This window comes from Electrophorus electricus, chromosome 13, assembly GCF_041902795.1.
Source record: "Electrophorus electricus isolate QZ-2024a chromosome 13, ASM4190279v1, whole genome shotgun sequence".
In the NCBI taxonomy this organism is placed as follows: domain Eukaryota; kingdom Metazoa; phylum Chordata; class Actinopteri; order Gymnotiformes; family Gymnotidae; genus Electrophorus; species Electrophorus electricus.
The window spans coordinates 18,961,900-18,981,146 of record NC_137509.1 but is presented as its reverse complement, the minus strand read 5'-3'; the positions used below and the strand labels follow the sequence as shown (position 1 = coordinate 18,981,146).

The 19,247-nt window shown below is 36.8% G+C and overlaps 4 non-coding genes and 18 pseudogenes across 4 annotated transcripts; all 22 read right to left on the bottom strand.

The window, feature by feature from the left end:
- Positions 1–764: 764 nt before the first annotated feature.
- On the bottom strand, positions 765–883 carry LOC145648070 (5S ribosomal RNA; annotated as a pseudogene).
- A 790-nt stretch (positions 884–1,673) lies between these two features.
- LOC145648006 (5S ribosomal RNA) lies at positions 1,674–1,792 on the bottom strand. The gene has a single exon (XR_014116413.1). It is a non-coding gene; the product is annotated as a 5S ribosomal RNA (ribosomal RNA).
- A 790-nt stretch (positions 1,793–2,582) lies between these two features.
- On the bottom strand, positions 2,583–2,701 carry LOC145647994 (5S ribosomal RNA). Its single transcript, XR_014116412.1, has one exon. It is a non-coding gene; the product is annotated as a 5S ribosomal RNA (ribosomal RNA).
- A 790-nt stretch (positions 2,702–3,491) lies between these two features.
- Positions 3,492–3,610, bottom strand: LOC145647983 (5S ribosomal RNA). Its single transcript, XR_014116411.1, has one exon. It is a non-coding gene; the product is annotated as a 5S ribosomal RNA (ribosomal RNA).
- Positions 3,611–4,400: 790 nt separating this feature from the next.
- On the bottom strand, positions 4,401–4,519 carry LOC145647971 (5S ribosomal RNA). The gene has a single exon (XR_014116409.1). It is a non-coding gene; the product is annotated as a 5S ribosomal RNA (ribosomal RNA).
- Positions 4,520–5,309: 790 nt separating this feature from the next.
- LOC145648778 (5S ribosomal RNA) lies at positions 5,310–5,428 on the bottom strand (annotated as a pseudogene).
- Positions 5,429–6,218: 790 nt separating this feature from the next.
- LOC145648069 (5S ribosomal RNA) lies at positions 6,219–6,337 on the bottom strand (annotated as a pseudogene).
- Positions 6,338–7,127: 790 nt separating this feature from the next.
- LOC145648979 (5S ribosomal RNA) lies at positions 7,128–7,246 on the bottom strand (annotated as a pseudogene).
- A 790-nt stretch (positions 7,247–8,036) lies between these two features.
- LOC145650008 (5S ribosomal RNA) lies at positions 8,037–8,155 on the bottom strand (annotated as a pseudogene).
- Positions 8,156–8,945: 790 nt separating this feature from the next.
- LOC145648776 (5S ribosomal RNA) lies at positions 8,946–9,064 on the bottom strand (annotated as a pseudogene).
- A 790-nt stretch (positions 9,065–9,854) lies between these two features.
- Positions 9,855–9,973, bottom strand: LOC145650121 (5S ribosomal RNA; annotated as a pseudogene).
- Positions 9,974–10,763: 790 nt separating this feature from the next.
- LOC145647074 (5S ribosomal RNA) lies at positions 10,764–10,882 on the bottom strand (annotated as a pseudogene).
- Positions 10,883–11,672: 790 nt separating this feature from the next.
- On the bottom strand, positions 11,673–11,791 carry LOC145648125 (5S ribosomal RNA; annotated as a pseudogene).
- A 790-nt stretch (positions 11,792–12,581) lies between these two features.
- LOC145648294 (5S ribosomal RNA) lies at positions 12,582–12,700 on the bottom strand (annotated as a pseudogene).
- A 791-nt stretch (positions 12,701–13,491) lies between these two features.
- Positions 13,492–13,610, bottom strand: LOC145648533 (5S ribosomal RNA; annotated as a pseudogene).
- A 352-nt stretch (positions 13,611–13,962) lies between these two features.
- LOC145650480 (5S ribosomal RNA) lies at positions 13,963–14,081 on the bottom strand (annotated as a pseudogene).
- A 790-nt stretch (positions 14,082–14,871) lies between these two features.
- On the bottom strand, positions 14,872–14,990 carry LOC145648177 (5S ribosomal RNA; annotated as a pseudogene).
- A 790-nt stretch (positions 14,991–15,780) lies between these two features.
- LOC145648068 (5S ribosomal RNA) lies at positions 15,781–15,899 on the bottom strand (annotated as a pseudogene).
- A 790-nt stretch (positions 15,900–16,689) lies between these two features.
- Positions 16,690–16,808, bottom strand: LOC145650329 (5S ribosomal RNA; annotated as a pseudogene).
- Positions 16,809–17,599: 791 nt separating this feature from the next.
- On the bottom strand, positions 17,600–17,718 carry LOC145648985 (5S ribosomal RNA; annotated as a pseudogene).
- A 791-nt stretch (positions 17,719–18,509) lies between these two features.
- On the bottom strand, positions 18,510–18,628 carry LOC145649999 (5S ribosomal RNA; annotated as a pseudogene).
- A 348-nt stretch (positions 18,629–18,976) lies between these two features.
- LOC145649349 (5S ribosomal RNA) lies at positions 18,977–19,095 on the bottom strand (annotated as a pseudogene).
- Positions 19,096–19,247: the final 152 nt, after the last annotated feature.

Here is a 19,247-nt window from a genome sequence, read left to right as displayed (position 1 = left end):
TCATAGCAAATATGATCAAAGACCAATCTGACAATTTTTTTTATTAATCCCTGCACTTGACATTCTAGAATGTTATCTTGAATGTAAATTAAATGATGCAATAAAAGCTTACAACATCTGGTATACGGAGGCACTAACAGACAGTTTTTTGATGAATCACTGCACTTCACATTCAGGCATGTGAGTTGGAGAGTAAATGAAAGTGATGCAAAAAAAACGTACAGCATCGGCTATTCCCAGGTGCTAACAGATAGTTTGAGTTAATTATTCACTGCACTTCAAATTTGAACATGATAGCTTGAACATAAATTAAAGGGATGCAATACAATCTTACAGCACCTGCTATTCCCTGGTACTAAAATATTTCTATTTAATCTGTACACTTCACATACAAGCTTGTCAGTTGCAGATTAAAGTAAAGTGATGCAACAAAAACTTACAGCATCTGCTATTCCCAGGTGCTAACAGATAGTTTTTTTAATTAATCACTGCATTTCACATCCTAGCATGTCATCTTGACAGTAAATTAAAGTGATTGAAGAGAAGCTTACAGCATCTCGTAGTCCAAGGTGCTAACAGATAGTTTTTGATGAATCACTGCACTTCACATTCAGGCATGTGAGTTGGAGAGTAAATGAAAGTGATGTAAAAAAAACTTACAGCATCGGCTATTCCCAGGTGCTAACAGATAGTTTTTTTTATTAATCACTGCACTTCACATTTGAGCATGTCAGCTTGAAAGTAAATTAAAGTGATGCAAGAAAAGCTTACAGCACCTGGTATTCCTAGGTAGGGTCCCACCTCAGTACTATCCAGGCCCAAACTTGCTTAGCTTCCAAGGTCAGATGAGATTGGGCGTTCTCAAGATGGTTTGGCCATAAGCCTTAAACACTTACTCAAATTGCCTAATCATAGCAAATATGAACAAAGACCAATCTGACAATTTTTTTTATTAATCCCTGCACTTGACATTCTAGAATGTTATCTTGAATGTAAATTAAATGATGCAATAAAAGCTTACAACATCTGGTATACGGAGGCACTAACAGACAGTTTTTTGATGAATCACTGCACTTCACATTCAGGCATGTGAGTTGGAGAGTAAATGAAAGTGATGCAAAAAAAACGTACAGCATCTGCTATTCCCAGGTGCTAACAGATAGTTTGAGTTAATTATTCACTGCACTTCAAATTTGAACATGATAGCTTGAACATAAATTAAAGGGATGCAATACAATCTTACAGCACCTGCTATTCCCTGGTACTAAAATATTTCTATTTAATCTGTACACTTCACATACAAGCTTGTCAGTTGCAGATTAAAGTAAAGTGATGCAACAAAAACTTACAGCATCTGCTATTCCCAGGTGCTAAGAGATAGTTTTTTTAATTAATCACTGCATTTCACATCCTAGCATGTCATCTTGACAGTAAATTAAAGTGATTCAAGAGAAGCTTACAGCATCTCGTAGTCTAAGGTGCTAACAGATAGTTTTTGATGAATCACTGCACTTCACATTCAGGCATGTGAGTTGGAGAGTAAATGAAAGTGATGCAAAAAAAACTTACAGCATCGGCTATTCCCAGGTGCTAACAGATAGTTTTTTTTATTAATCACTGCACTTCACATTTGAGCATGTCAGCTTGAAAGTAAATTAAAGTGATGCAAGAAAAGCTTACAGCACCTGGTATTCCTAGGTAGGGTCCCACCTCAGTACTATCCAGGCCCAAACTTGCTTAGCTTCCAAGGTCAGATGAGATTGGGCGTTCTCAAGCTGGTGTGGCCGTAAGCCTTAAACACTTACTCAAATTTCCTAATCATAGCAAATATGATCAAAGACCAATCTGACAATTTTTTTTATTAATCCCTGCACTTGACATTCTAGAATGTTATCTTGAATGTAAATTAAATGATGCAATAAAAGCTTACAACATCTGGTATACGGAGGCACTAACAGACAGTTTTTTGATGAATCACTGCACTTCACATTCAGGCATGTGAGTTGGAGAGTAAATGAAAGTGATGCAAAAAAAACGTACAGCATCGGCTATTCCCAGGTGCTAACAGATAATTTGAGTTAATTATTCACTGCACTTCAAATTTGAACATGATAGCTTGAACATAAATTAAAGGGATGCAATACAATCTTACAGCACCTGCTATTCCCTGGTACTAAAATATTTCTATTTAATCTGTACACTTCACATACAAGCTTGTCAGTTGAAGATTAAAGTAAAGTGATGCAACAAAAACTTACAGCATCTGCTATTCCCAGGAGCTAACAGATAGTTTTTTTAATTAATCACTGCATTTCACATCCTAGCATGTCATCTTGACAGTAAATTAAAGTGATTGAAGAGAAGCTTACAGCATCTCGTAGTCCAAGGTGCTAACAGATAGTTTTTGATGAATCACTGCACTTCACATTCAGGCATGTGAGTTGGAGAGTAAATGAAAGTGATGCAAAAAAAACTTACAGCATCGGCTATTCCCAGGTGCTAACAGATAGTTTTTTTTATTAATCACTGCACTTCACATTTGAGCATGTCAGCTTGAAAGTAAATTAAAGTGATGCAAGAAAAGCTTACAGCACCTGGTATTCCTAGGTAGGGTCCCACCTCAGTACTATCCAGGCCCAAACTTGCTTAGCTTCCAAGGTCAGATGAGATTGGGCGTTCTCAAGCTGGTGTGGCCGTAAGCCTTAAACACTTACTCAAATTTCCTAATCATAGCAAATATGATCAAAGACCAATCTGACAATTTTTTTTATTAATCCCTGCACTTGACATTCTAGAATGTTATCTTGAATGTAAATTAAATGATGCAATAAAAGCTTACAACATCTGGTATACGGAGGCACTAACAGACAGTTTTTTGATGAATCACTGCACTTCACATTCAGGCATGTGAGTTGGAGAGTAAATGAAAGTGATGCAAAAAAAACGTACAGCATCTGCTATTCCCAGGTGCTAACAGATAGTTTGAGTTAATTATTCACTGCACTTCAAATTTGAACATGATAGCTTGAACATAAATTAAAGGGATGCAATACAATCTTACAGCACCTGCTATTCCCTGGTACTAAAATATTTCTATTTAATCTGTACACTTCACATACAAGCTTGTCAGTTGCAGATTAAAGTAAAGTGATGCAACAAAAACTTACAGCATCTGCTATTCCCAGGTGCTAAGAGATAGTTTTTTTAATTAATCACTGCATTTCACATCCTAGCATGTCATCTTGACAGTAAATTAAAGTGATTCAAGAGAAGCTTACAGCATCTCGTAGTCTAAGGTGCTAACAGATAGTTTTTGATGAATCACTGCACTTCACATTCAGGCATGTGAGTTGGAGAGTAAATGAAAGTGATGCAAAAAAAACTTACAGCATCGGCTATTCCCAGGTGCTAACAGATAGTTTTTTTTATTAATCACTGCACTTCACATTTGAGCATGTCAGCTTGAAAGTAAATTAAAGTGATGCAAGAAAAGCTTACAGCACCTGGTATTCCTAGGTAGGGTCCCACCTCAGTACTATCCAGGCCCAAACTTGCTTAGCTTCCAAGGTCAGATGAGATTGGGCGTTCTCAAGCTGGTGTGGCCGTAAGCCTTAAACACTTACTCAAATTTCCTAATCATAGCAAATATGATCAAAGACCAATCTGACAATTTTTTTTATTAATCCCTGCACTTGACATTCTAGAATGTTATCTTGAATGTAAATTAAATGATGCAATAAAAGCTTACAACATCTGGTATACGGAGGCACTAACAGACAGTTTTTTGATGAATCACTGCACTTCACATTCAGGCATGTGAGTTGGAGAGTAAATGAAAGTGATGCAAAAAAAACGTACAGCATCGGCTATTCCCAGGTGCTAACAGATAATTTGAGTTAATTATTCACTGCACTTCAAATTTGAACATGATAGCTTGAACATAAATTAAAGGGATGCAATACAATCTTACAGCACCTGCTATTCCCTGGTACTAAAATATTTCTATTTAATCTGTACACTTCACATACAAGCTTGTCAGTTGAAGATTAAAGTAAAGTGATGCAACAAAAACTTACAGCATCTGCTATTCCCAGGAGCTAACAGATAGTTTTTTTAATTAATCACTGCATTTCACATCCTAGCATGTCATCTTGACAGTAAATTAAAGTGATTGAAGAGAAGCTTACAGCATCTCGTAGTCCAAGGTGCTAACAGATAGTTTTTGATGAATCACTGCACTTCACATTCAGGCATGTGAGTTGGAGAGTAAATGAAAGTGATGCAAAAAAAACTTACAGCATCGGCTATTCCCAGGTGCTAACAGATAGTTTTTTTTATTAATCACTGCACTTCACATTTGAGCATGTCAGCTTGAAAGTAAATTAAAGTGATGCAAGAAAAGCTTACAGCACCTGGTATTCCTAGGTAGGGTCCCACCTCAGTACTATCCAGGCCCAAACTTGCTTAGCTTCCAAGGTCAGATGAGATTGGGCGTTCTCAAGCTGGTGTGGCCGTAAGCCTTAAACACTTACTCAAATTTCCTAATCATAGCAAATATGATCAAAGACCAATCTGACAATTTTTTTTATTAATCCCTGCACTTGACATTCTAGAATGTTATCTTGAATGTAAATTAAATGATGCAATAAAAGCTTACAACATCTGGTATACGGAGGCACTAACAGACAGTTTTTTGATGAATCACTGCACTTCACATTCAGGCATGTGAGTTGGAGAGTAAATGAAAGTGATGCAAAAAAAACGTACAGCATCGGCTATTCCCAGGTGCTAACAGATAATTTGAGTTAATTATTCACTGCACTTCAAATTTGAACATGATAGCTTGAACATAAATTAAAGGGATGCAATACAATCTTACAGCACCTGCTATTCCCTGGTACTAAAATATTTCTATTTAATCTGTACACTTCACATACAAGCTTGTCAGTTGAAGATTAAAGTAAAGTGATGCAACAAAAACTTACAGCATCTGCTATTCCCAGGAGCTAACAGATAGTTTTTTTAATTAATCACTGCATTTCACATCCTAGCATGTCATCTTGACAGTAAATTAAAGTGATTGAAGAGAAGCTTACAGCATCTCGTAGTCCAAGGTGCTAACAGATAGTTTTTGATGAATCACTGCACTTCACATTCAGGCATGTGAGTTGGAGAGTAAATGAAAGTGATGCAAAAAAAACTTACAGCATCGGCTATTCCCAGGTGCTAACAGATAGTTTTTTTTATTAATCACTGCACTTCACATTTGAGCATGTCAGCTTGAAAGTAAATTAAAGTGATGCAAGAAAAGCTTACAGCACCTGGTATTCCTAGGTAGGGTCCCACCTCAGTAATATCCAGGCCCAAACTTGCTTAGCTTCCAAGGTCAGATGAGATTGGGCGTTCTCAAGCTGGTGTGGCCGTAAGCCTTAAACACTTACTCAAATTTCCTAATCATAGCAAATATGATCAAAGACCAATCTGACAATTTTTTTTATTAATCCCTGCACTTGACATTCTAGAATGTTATCTTGAATGTAAATTAAATGATGCAATAAAAGCTTACAACATCTGGTATACGGAGGCACTAACAGACAGTTTTTTGATGAATCACTGCACTTCACATTCAGGCATGTGAGTTGGAGAGTAAATGAAAGTGATGCAAAAAAAACGTACAGCATCTGCTATTCCCAGGTGCTAACAGATAGTTTGAGTTAATTATTCACTGCACTTCAAATTTGAACATGATAGCTTGAACATAAATTAAAGGGATGCAATACAATCTTACAGCACCTGCTATTCCCTGGTACTAAAATATTTCTATTTAATCTGTACACTTCACATACAAGCTTGTCAGTTGCAGATTAAAGTAAAGTGATGCAACAAAAACTTACAGCATCTGCTATTCCCAGGTGCTAACAGATAGTTTTTTTAATTAATCACTGCATTTCACATCCTAGCATGTCATCTTGACAGTAAATTAAAGTGATTGAAGAGAAGCTTACAGCATCTCGTAGTCCAAGGTGCTAACAGATAGTTTTTGATGAATCACTGCACTTCACATTCAGGCATGTGAGTTGGAGAGTAAATGAAAGTGATGCAAAAAAAACTTACAGCATCGGCTATTCCCAGGTGCTAACAGATAGTTTTTTTTATTAATCACTGCACTTCACATTTGAGCATGTCAGCTTGAAAGTAAATTAAAGTGATGCAAGAAAAGCTTACAGCACCTGGTATTCCTAGGTAGGGTCCCACCTCAGTACTATCCAGGCCCAAACTTGCTTAGCTTCCAAGGTCAGATGAGATTGGGCGTTCTCAAGATGGTTTGGCCATAAGCCTTAAACACTTACTCAAATTGCCTAATCATAGCAAATATGAACAAAGACCAATCTGACAATTTTTTTTATTAATCCCTGCACTTGACATTCTAGAATGTTATCTTGAATGTAAATTAAATGATGCAATAAAAGCTTACAACATCTGGTATACGGAGGCACTAACAGACAGTTTTTTGATGAATCACTGCACTTCACATTCAGGCATGTGAGTTGGAGAGTAAATGAAAGTGATGCAAAAAAAACGTACAGCATCTGCTATTCCCAGGTGCTAACAGATAGTTTGAGTTAATTATTCACTGCACTTCAAATTTGAACATGATAGCTTGAACATAAATTAAAGGGATGCAATACAATCTTACAGCACCTGCTATTCCCTGGTACTAAAATATTTCTATTTAATCTGTGCACTTCACATACAAGCTTGTTAGTTGCAGATTAAAGTAAAGTGATGCAACAAAAACTTACAGCATCTGCTATTCCCAGGTGCTAACAGATAGTTTTTTTAATTAATCACTGCATTTCACGTCCTAGCATGTCATCTTGACAGTAAATTAAAGTGATTCAAGAGAAGCTTACAGCATCTCGTAGTCTAAGGTGCTAACAGATAGTTTTTGATGAATCACTGCACTTCACATTCAGGCATGTGAGTTGGAGAGTAAATGAAAGTGATGCAAAAAAAACTTACAGCATCGGCTATTCCCAGGTGCTAACAGATAGTTTTTTTTATTAATCACTGCACTTCACATTTGAGCATGTCAGCTTGAAAGTAAATTAAAGTGATGCAAGAAAAGCTTACAGCACCTGGTATTCCTAGGTAGGGTCCCACCTCAGTACTATCCAGGCCCAAACTTGCTTAGATTCCAAGGTCAGATGAGATTGGGCGTTCTCAAGCTGGTGTGGCCGTAAGCCTTAAACACTTACTCAAATTTCCTAATCATAGCAAATATGATCAAAGACCAATCTGACAATTTTTTTTATTAATCCCTGCACTTGACATTCTAGAATGTTATCTTGAATGTAAATTAAATGATGCAATAAAAGCTTACAACATCTGGTATACGGAGGCACTAACAGACAGTTTTTTGATGAATCACTGCACTTCACATTCAGGCATGTGAGTTGGAGAGTAAATGAAAGTGATGCAAAAAAAACGTACAGCATCGGCTATTCCCAGGTGCTAACAGATAATTTGAGTTAATTATTCACTGCACTTCAAATTTGAACATGATAGCTTGAACATAAATTAAAGGGATGCAATACAATCTTACAGCACCTGCTATTCCCTGGTACTAAAATATTTCTATTTAATCTGTACACTTCACATACAAGCTTGTCAGTTGAAGATTAAAGTAAAGTGATGCAACAAAAACTTACAGCATCTGCTATTCCCAGGAGCTAACAGATAGTTTTTTTAATTAATCACTGCATTTCACATCCTAGCATGTCATCTTGACAGTAAATTAAAGTGATTGAAGAGAAGCTTACAGCATCTCGTAGTCCAAGGTGCTAACAGATAGTTTTTGATGAATCACTGCACTTCACATTCAGGCATGTGAGTTGGAGAGTAAATGAAAGTGATGCAAAAAAAACTTACAGCATCGGCTATTCCCAGGTGCTAACAGATAGTTTTTTTTATTAATCACTGCACTTCACATTTGAGCATGTCAGCTTGAAAGTAAATTAAAGTGATGCTAGAAAAGCTTACAGCACCTGGTATACCTAGGTAGGGTCCCACCTCAGTACTAGCCAGGCCCAAACTTGCTTAGCTTCCAAGGTCAGATGAGATTGGGCGTTCTCAAGATGGTTTGGCCATAAGCCTTAAACACTTACTCAAATTGCCTAATCATAGCAAATATGAACAAAGACCAATCTGACAATTTTTTTTATTAATCCCTGCACTTGACATTCTAGAATGTTATCTTGAATGTAAATTAAATGATGCAATAAAAGCTTACAACATCTGGTATACGGAGGCACTAACAGACAGTTTTTTGATGAATCACTGCACTTCACATTCAGGCATGTGAGTTGGAGAGTAAATGAAAGTGATGCAAAAAAAACGTACAGCATCTGCTATTCCCAGGTGCTAACAGATAGTTTGAGTTAATTATTCACTGCACTTCAAATTTGAACATGATAGCTTGAACATAAATTAAAGGGATGCAATACAATCTTACAGCACCTGCTATTCCCTGGTACTAAAATATTTCTATTTAATCTGTACACTTCACATACAAGCTTGTCAGTTGCAGATTAAAGTAAAGTGATGCAACAAAAACTTACAGCATCTGCTATTCCCAGGTGCTAACAGATAGTTTTTTTAATTAATCACTGCATTTCACATCCTAGCATGTCATCATGACAGTAAATTAAAGTGATTCAAGAGAAGCTTACAGCATCTCGTAGTCTAAGGTGCTAACAGATAGTTTTTGATGAATCACTGCACTTCACATTCAGGCATGTGAGTTGGAGAGTAAATGAAAGTGATGCAAAAAAAACTTACAGCATCGGCTATTCCCAGGTGCTAACAGATAGTTTTTTTTATTAATCACTGCACTTCACATTTGAGCATGTCAGCTTGAAAGTAAATTAAAGTGATGCAAGAAAAGCTTACAGCACCTGGTATTCCTAGGTAGGGTCCCACCTCAGTAATATCCAGGCCCAAACTTGCTTAGCTTCCAAGGTCAGATGAGATTGGGCGTTCTCAAGCTGGTGTGGCCGTAAGCCTTAAACACTTACTCAAATTTCCTAATCATAGCAAATATGATCAAAGACCAATCTGACAATTTTTTTTATTAATCCCTGCACTTGACATTCTAGAATGTTATCTTGAATGTAAATTAAATGATGCAATAAAAGCTTACAACATCTGGTATACGGAGGCACTAACAGACAGTTTTTTGATGAATCACTGCACTTCACATTCAGGCATGTGAGTTGGAGAGTAAATGAAAGTGATGCAAAAAAAACGTACAGCATCTGCTATTCCCAGGTGCTAACAGATAGTTTGAGTTAATTATTCACTGCACTTCAAATTTGAACATGATAGCTTGAACATAAATTAAAGGGATGCAATACAATCTTACAGCACCTGCTATTCCCTGGTACTAAAATATTTCTATTTAATCTGTACACTTCACATACAAGCTTGTCAGTTGCAGATTAAAGTAAAGTGATGCAACAAAAACTTACAGCATCTGCTATTCCCAGGTGCTAACAGATAGTTTTTTTAATTAATCACTGCATTTCACATCCTAGCATGTCATCTTGACAGTAAATTAAAGTGATTGAAGAGAAGCTTACAGCATCTCGTAGTCCAAGGTGCTAACAGATAGTTTTTGATGAATCACTGCACTTCACATTCAGGCATGTGAGTTGGAGAGTAAATGAAAGTGATGCAAAAAAAACTTACAGCATCGGCTATTCCCAGGTGCTAACAGATAGTTTTTTTTATTAATCACTGCACTTCACATTTGAGCATGTCAGCTTGAAAGTAAATTAAAGTGATGCAAGAAAAGCTTACAGCACCTGGTATTCCTAGGTAGGGTCCCACCTCAGTACTATCCAGGCCCAAACTTGCTTAGCTTCCAAGGTCAGATGAGATTGGGCGTTCTCAAGATCGTTTGGCCATAAGCCTTAAACACTTACTCAAATTGCCTAATCATAGCAAATATGAACAAAGACCAATCTGACAATTTTTTTTATTAATCCCTGCACTTGACATTCTAGAATGTTATCTTGAATGTAAATTAAATGATGCAATAAAAGCTTACAACATCTGGTATACGGAGGCACTAACAGACAGTTTTTTGATGAATCACTGCACTTCACATTCAGGCATGTGAGTTGGAGAGTAAATGAAAGTGATGCAAAAAAAACGTACAGCATCTGCTATTCCCAGGTGCTAACAGATAGTTTGAGTTAATTATTCACTGCACTTCAAATTTGAACATGATAGCTTGAACATAAATTAAAGGGATGCAATACAATCTTACAGCACCTGCTATTCCCTGGTACTAAAATATTTCTATTTAATCTGTACACTTCACATACAAGCTTGTCAGTTGCAGATTAAAGTAAAGTGATGCAACAAAAACTTACAGCATCTGCTATTCCCAGGTGCTAACAGATAGTTTTTTTAATTAATCACTGCATTTCACGTCCTAGCATGTCATCTTGACAGTAAATTAAAGTGATTCAAGAGAAGCTTACAGCATCTCGTAGTCTAAGGTGCTAACAGATAGTTTTTGATGAATCACTGCACTTCACATTCAGGCATGTGAGTTGGAGAGTAAATGAAAGTGATGCAAAAAAAACTTACAGCATCGGCTATTCCCAGGTGCTAACAGATAGTTTTTTTTATTAATCACTGCACTTCACATTTGAGCATGTCAGCTTGAAAGTAAATTAAAGTGATGCAAGAAAAGCTTACAGCACCTGGTATTCCTAGGTAGGGTCCCACCTCAGTACTATCCAGGCCCAAACCTGCTTAGCTTCCAAGGTCAGATGAGATTGGGCGTTCTCAAGCTGGTGTGGCCGTAAGCCTTAAACACTTACTCAAATTTCCTAATCATAGCAAATATGATCAAAGACCAATCTGACAATTTTTTTTATTAATCCCTGCACTTGACATTCTAGAATGTTATCTTGAATGTAAATTAAATGATGCAATAAAAGCTTACAACATCTGGTATACGGAGGCACTAACAGACAGTTTTTTGATGAATCACTGCACTTCACATTGAGGCATGTGAGTTGGAGAGTAAATGAAAGTGATGCAAAAAAAACGTACAGCATCGGCTATTCCCAGGTGCTAACAGATAGTTTGAGTTAATTATTCACTGCACTTCAAATTTGAACATGATAGCTTGAACATAAATTAAAGGGATGCAATACAATCTTACAGCACCTGCTATTCCCTGGTACTAAAATATTTCTATTTAATCTGTACACTTCACATACAAGCTTGTCAGTTGCAGATTAAAGTAAAGTGATGCAACAAAAACTTACAGCATCTGCTATTCCCAGGTGCTAACAGATAGTTTTTTTAATTAATCACTGCATTTCACATCCTAGCATGTCATCTTGACAGTAAATTAAAGTGATTCAAGAGAAGCTTACAGCATCTCGTAGTCCAAGGTGCTAACAGATAGTTTTTGATGAATCACTGCACTTCACATTCAGGCATGTGAGTTGGAGAGTAAATGAAAGTGATGCAAAAAAAACTTACAGCATCGGCTATTCCCAGGTGCTAACAGATAGTTTTTTTTATTAATCACTGCACTTCACATTTGAGCATGTCAGCTTGAAAGTAAATTAAAGTGATGCAAGAAAAGCTTACAGCACCTGGTATTCCTAGGTAGGGTCCCACCTCAGTACTATCCAGGCCCAAACTTGCTTAGCTTCCAAGGTCAGATGAGATTGGGAGTTCTCAAGATGGTTTGGCCATAAGCCTTAAACACTTACTCAAATTGCCTAATCATAGCAAATATGAACAAAGACCAATCTGACAATTTTTTTTATTAATCCCTGCACTTGACATTCTAGAATGTTATCTTGAATGTAAATTAAATGATGCAATAAAAGCTTACAACATCTGGTATACGGAGGCACTAACAGACAGTTTTTTGATGAATCACTGCACTTCACATTCAGGCATGTGAGTTGGAGAGTAAATGAAAGTGATGCAAAAAAAACGTACAGCATCTGCTATTCCCAGGTGCTAACAGATAGTTTGAGTTAATTATTCACTGCACTTCAAATTTGAACATGATAGCTTGAACATAAATTAAAGGGATGCAATACAATCTTACAGCACCTGCTATTCCCTGGTACTAAAATATTTCTATTTAATCTGTACACTTCACATACAAGCTTGTCAGTTGCAGATTAAAGTAAAGTGATGCAACAAAAACTTACAGCATCTGCTATTCCCAGGTGCTAACAGATAGTTTTTTTAATTAATCACTGCATTTCACATCCTAGCATGTCATCTTGACAGTAAATTAAAGTGATTCAAGAGAAGCTTACAGCATCTCGTAGTCTAAGGTGCTAACAGATAGTTTTTGATGAATCACTGCACTTCACATTCAGGCATGTGAGTTGGAGAGTAAATGAAAGTGATGCAAAAAAAACTTACAGCATCGGCTATTCCCAGGTGCTAACAGATTTTTTTTTTTATTAATCACTGCACTTCACATTTGAGCATGTCAGCTTGAAAGTAAATTAAAGTGATGCAAGAAAAGCTTACAGCACCTGGTATTCCTAGGTAGGGTCCCACCTCAGTACTAGCCAGGCCCAAACTTGCTTAGCTTCCAAGGTCAGATGAGATTGGGCGTTCTCAAGATGGTTTGGCCATAAGCCTTAAACACTTACTCAAATTGCCTAATCATAGCAAATATGAACAAAGACCAATCTGACAATTTTTTTTATTAATCCCTGCACTTGACATTCTAGAATGTTATCTTGAATGTAAATTAAATGATGCAATAAAAGCTTACAACATCTGGTATACGGAGGCACTAACAGACAGTTTTTTGATGAATCACTGCACTTCACATTCAGGCATGTGAGTTGGAGAGTAAATGAAAGTGATGCAAAAAAAACTTACAGCATCTGCTATTCCCAGGTGCTAACAGATAGTTTGAGTTAATTATTCACTGCACTTCAAATTTGAACATGATAGCTTGAACATAAATTAAAGGGATGCAATACAATCTTACAGCACCTGCTATTCCCTGGTACTAAAATATTTCTATTTAATCTGTACACTTCACATACAAGCTTGTCAGTTGCAGATTAAAGTAAAGTGATGCAACAAAAACTTACAGCATCTGCTATTCCCAGGTGCTAACAGATAGTTTTTTTAATTAATCACTGCATTTCACATCCTAGCATGTCATCTTGACAGTAAATTAAAGTGATTCAAGAGAAGCTTACAGCATCTCGTAGTCCAAGGTGCTAACAGATAGTTTTTTGATGAATCACTGCACTTCACATTCAGGCATGTGTGTTGGAGAGTAAATGAAAGTGATGCAAAAAAAACTTACAGCATCGGCTATTCCCAGGTGCTAACAGATAGTTTTTTTTATTAATCACTGCACTTCACATTTGAGCATGTCAGCTTGAAAGTAAATTAAAGTGATGCAAGAAAAGCTTACAGCACCTGGTATTCCTAGGTAGGGTCCCACCTCAGTACTATCCAGGCCCAAACTTTCTTAGCTTCCAAGGTCAGATGAGATTGGGCGTTCTCAAGCTGGTGTGGCCGTAAGCCTTAAACACTTACTCAAATTGCCTAATCATAGCAAATATGATCAAAGACAAATCTGACAATTTTTTTATTAATCCCTGCACTTGACATTCTAGAATGTTATCTTGAATGTAAATTAAATGATGCAATAAAAGCTTACAACATCTGGTATACGGAGGCACTAACAGACAGTTTTTTGATGAATCACTGCACTTCACATTCAGGCATGTGAGTTGGAGAGTAAATGAAAGTGATGCAAAAAAAACTTACAGCATCTGCTATTCCCAGGTGCTAACAGATAGTTTGAGTTAATTATTCACTGCACTTCACATTTGAGCATGTTAGCTTGAAAGTAAATTAAAGTGATGCAAGAAAAGCTTACAGCACCTGGTATTCCTAGGTAGGGTCCCACCTCAGTACTATCCAGGACCAAACTTGCTTAGCTTCCAAGGTCAGAGGAGATTGGGCATTCTCAAGCTGGTGTGGCCGTAAGCCTTACACACTTACTCAAATTGCCTAATCATAGCAAATATGATCAAAGACCAATCTGACAATTTTTTTTATTAATCCCTGCACTTGACATTCTAGAATGTTATCTTGAATGTAAATTAAATGATGCAATAAAAGCTTACAACATCTGGTATACGGAGGCACTAACAGACAGTTTTTTGATGAATCACTGCACTTCACATTCAGGCATGTGAGTTGGAGAGTAAATGAAAGTGATGCAAAAAAAACGTACAGCATCGGCTATTCCCAGGTGCTAACAGATAGTTTGAGTTAATTATTCACTGCACTTCAAATTTGAACATGATAGCTTGAACATAAATTAAAGGGATGCAATACAATCTTACAGCACCTGCTATTCCCTGGTACTAAAATATTTCTATTTAATCTGTACACTTCACATACAAGCTTGTCAGTTGCAGATTAAAGTAAAGTGATGCAACAAAAACTTACAGCATCTGCTATTCCCAGGTGCTAACAGATAGTTTTTTTAATTAATCACTGCATTTCACATCCTAGCATGTCATCTTGACAGTAAATTAAAGTGATTCAAGAGAAGCTTACAGCATCTCGTAGTCCAAGGTGCTAACAGATAGTTTTTGATGAATCACTGCACTTCACATTCAGGCATGTGAGTTGGAGAGTAAATGAAAGTGATGCAAAAAAAACTTACAGCATCGGCTATTCCCAGGTGCTAACAGATAGTTTTTTTTATTAATCACTGCACTTCACATTTGAGCATGTCAGCTTGAAAGTAAATTAAAGTGATGCAAGAAAAGCTTACAGCACCTGGTATTCCTAGGTAGGGTCCCACCTCAGTACTATCCAGGCCCAAACTTGCTTAGCTTCCAAGGTCAGAGGAGATTGGGCGTTCTCAAGCTGGTGTGGCCGTAAGCCTTAAACACTTACTCAAATTTCCTAATCATAGCAAATATGATCAAAGACCAATCTGACAATTTTTTTTATTAATCCCTGCACTTGACATTCTAGAATGTTATCTTGAATGTAAATTAAATGATGCAATAAAAGCTTACAACATCTGGTATACGGAGGCACTAACAGACAGTTTTTTGATGAATCACTGCACTTCACATTCAGGCATGTGAGTTGGAGAGTAAATGAAAGTGATGCAAAAAAAACGTACAGCATCGGCTATTCCCAGGTGCTAACAGATAGTTTGAGTTAATTATTCACTGCACTTCAAATTTGAACATGAAAGCTTGAACATAAATTAAAGGGATGCAATACAATCTTACAGCACCTGCTATTCCCTGGTACTAAAATATTTCTATTTAATCTGTACACTTCACATACAAGCTTGTCAGTTGCAGATTAAAGTAAAGTGATGCAACAAAAACTTACAGCATCTGCTATTCCCAGGTGCTAACAGATAGTTTTTTTAATTTATCACTGCATTTCACATCCTAGCATGTCATCTTGACAGTAAATTAAAGTGATTCAAGAGAAGCTTACAGCATCTCGTAGTCCAAGGTGCTAACAGATAGTTTTTGATGAATCACTGCACTTCACATTCAGGCATGTGAGTTGGAGAGTAAATGAAAGTGATGCAAAAAAAACTTACAGCATCGGCTATTCCCAGGTGCTAACAGATAGTTTTTTTTATTAATCACTGCACTTCACATTTGAGCATGTCAGCTTGAAAGTAAATTAAAGTGATGCAAGAAAAGCTTACAGCACCTGGTATTCCTAGGTAGGGTCCCACCTCAGTACTATCCAGGCCCAAACTTGCTTAGCTTCCAAGGTCAGATGAGATTGGGCGTTCTCAAGATGGTTTGGCCATAAGCCTTAAACACTTACTCAAATTGCCTAATCATAGCAAATATGAACAAAGACCAATCTGACAATTTTTTTTATTAATCCCGGCACTTGACATTCTTGAATGTTATCTTGAATGTAAATTAAATGATGCAATAAAAGCTTACAACATCTGGTATACAGAGGCACTAAAAGACAGTTTTTTGATGAATCACTGCACTTCACATTCAGGCATGTGAGTTGGAGAGTAAATGAAAGTGATGCAAAAAAAACGTACAGCATCGGCTATTCCCAGGTGCTAACAGATAGTTTGAGTTAATTATTCACTGCACTTCAAATTTGAACATGAAAGCTTGAACATAAATTAAAGGGATGCAATACAATCTTACAGCACCTGCTATTCCCTGGTACTAAAATATTTCTATTTAATCTGTACACTTCACATACAAGCTTGTCAGTTGCAGATTAAAGTAAAGTGATGCAACAAAAACTTACAGCATCTGCTATTCCCAGGTGCTAACAGATAGTTTTTTTAATTAATCACTGCATTTCACATCCTAGCATGTCATCTTGACAGTAAATTAAAGTGATTCAAGAGAAGCTTACAGCATCTCGTAGTCCAAGGTGCTAACAGATAGTTTTTGATGAATCACTGCACTTCACATTCAGGCATGTGAGTTGGAGAGTAAATGAAAGTGATGCAAAAAAAACTTACAGCATCGGCTATTCCCAGGTGCTAACAGATAGTTTTTTTTATTAATCACTGCACTTCACATTTGAGCATGTCAGCTTGAAAGTAAATTAAAGTGATGCAAGAAAAGCTCACAGCACCTGGTATTCCTAGGTAGGGTCCCACCTCAGTACTATCCAGGACCAAACTTGCTTAGCTTCCAAGGTCAGATGAGATTGGGCGTTCTCAAGATGGTTTGGCCATAAGCCTTAAACACTTACTCAAATTGCCTAATCATAGCAAATATGATCAAAGACCAATCTGACAATTTTTTTTATTAATCCCTGCACTTGACATTCTAGAATGTTATCTTGAATGTAAATTAAATGATGCAATAAAAGCTTACAACATCTGGTATACGGAGGCACTAACAGACAGTTTTTTGATGAATCACTGCACTTCACATTCAGGCATGTGAGTTGGAGAGTAAATGAAAGTGATGCAAAAAAAACGTACAGCATCTGCTATTCCCAGGTGCTAACAGATAGTTTGAGTTAATTATTCACTGCACTTCAAATTTGAACATGATAGCTTGAACATAAATTAAAGGGATGCAATACAATCTTACAGCACCTGCTATTCCCTGGTACTAAAATATTTCTATTTAATCTGTACACTTCACATACAAGCTTGTCAGTTGCAGATTAAAGTAAAGTGATGCAACAAAAACTTACAGCATCTGCTATTCCCAGGTGCTAACAGATAGTTTTTTTAATTAATCACTGCATTTCACATCCTAGCATGTCATCTTGACAGTAAATTAAAGTGATTCAAGAGAAGCTTACAGCATCTCGTAGTCCAAGGTGCTAACAGATAGTTTTTGATGAATCACTGCACTTCACATTCAGGCATGTGAGTTGGAGAGTAAATGAAAGTGATGCAAAAAAAACTTACAGCATCGGCTATTCCCAGGTGCTAACAGATAGTTTTTTTTTATTAATCACTGCACTTCACATTTGAGCATGTCAGCTTGAAAGTAAATTAAAGTGATGCAAGAAAAGCTTACAGCAACCGGTATTCCTAGGTAGGGTCCCACCTCAGTACTATCCAGGCCCAAACTTGCTTAGCTTCCAAGGTCAGATGAGATTGGGCGTTCTCAAGCTGGTGTGGCCGTAAGCCTTAAACACTTACTCAACTTTCCTAATCATAGCAAATATGATCAAAGACCAATCTGACAATTTTTTTTATTAATCCCTGCACTTGACATTCTAGAATGTTATCTTGAATGTAAATTAAATGATGCAATAAAAGCTTACAACATCTGGTATACGGAGGCACTAACAGACAGTTTTTTGATGAATCACTGCACTTCACATTCAGGCATGTGAGTTGGAGAGTAAATGAAAGTGATGCAAAAAAAACTTACAGCATCTGCTATTCCCAGGTGCTAACAGATAGTTTGAGTTAATTATTCACTGCACTTCAAATTTGAACATGATAGCTTGAACATAAATTAAAGGGATGCAATACAATCTTACAGCACCTGCTATTCCCTGGTACTAAAATATTTCTATTTAATCTGTACACTTCACATACAAGCTTGTCAGTTGCAGATTAAAGTAAAGTGATGCAACAAAAACTTACAGCATCTGCTATTCCCAGGTGCTAACAGATAGTTTTTTTAATTAATCACTGCATTTCACATCCTAGCATGTCATCTTGACAGTAAATTAAAGTGATTCAAGAGAAGCTTACAGCATCTCGTAGTCCAAGGTGCTAACAGATAGTTTTTTGATGAATCACTGCACTTCACATTCAGGCATGTGTGTTGGAGAGTAAATGAAAGTGATGCAAAAAAAACTTACAGCATCTGCTATTCCCAGGTGCTAACAGATAGTTTTTTTTATTAATCACTGCACTTCACATTTGAGCATGTCAGCTTGAAAGTAAATTAAAGTGATGCAAGAAAAGCTTACAGCACCTGGTATTCCTAGGTAGGGTCCCACCTCAGTACTATCCAGGCCCAAACTTTCTTAGCTTCCAAGGTCAGAGGAGATTGGGCGTTCTCAAGCTGGTGTGGCCGTAAGCCTTAAACACTTACTCAAATTGCCTAATCATAGCAAATATGATCAAAGACAAATCTGACAATTTTTTTATTAATCCCTGCACTTGACATTCTAGAATGTTATCTTGAATGTAAATTAAATGATGCAATAAAAGCTTACAACATCTGGTATACGGAGGCACTAACAGACAGTTTTTTGATGAATCACTGCACTTCACATTCAGGCATGTGAGTTGGAGAGTAAATGAAAGTGATGCAAAAAATTTACAGCATCGGCTATTCCCAGGTGCTAAGAGATGGTTTTTTTATTAATCACTGCACTTCACATTTGAGCATGTTAGCTTGAAAGTAAATTAAAGTGATGCAAGAAAAGCTTACAGCACCTGGTATTCCTAGGTAGGGTCCCACCTCAGTACTATCCAGGACCAAACTTGCTTAGCTTCCAAGGTCAGATGAGATTGGGCATTCTCAAGCTGGTGTGGCCGTAAGCCTTAAACACTTACTCAAATTGCCTAATCATAGCAAATATGATCAAACACCAATCTGACAATTTTTTTTATTAATCCCTGCATTTGACATTCTAGAACGTTATCTTGAATGTAAATTAAATGATGCAATAAAAGCTTACAACATCTGGTATAC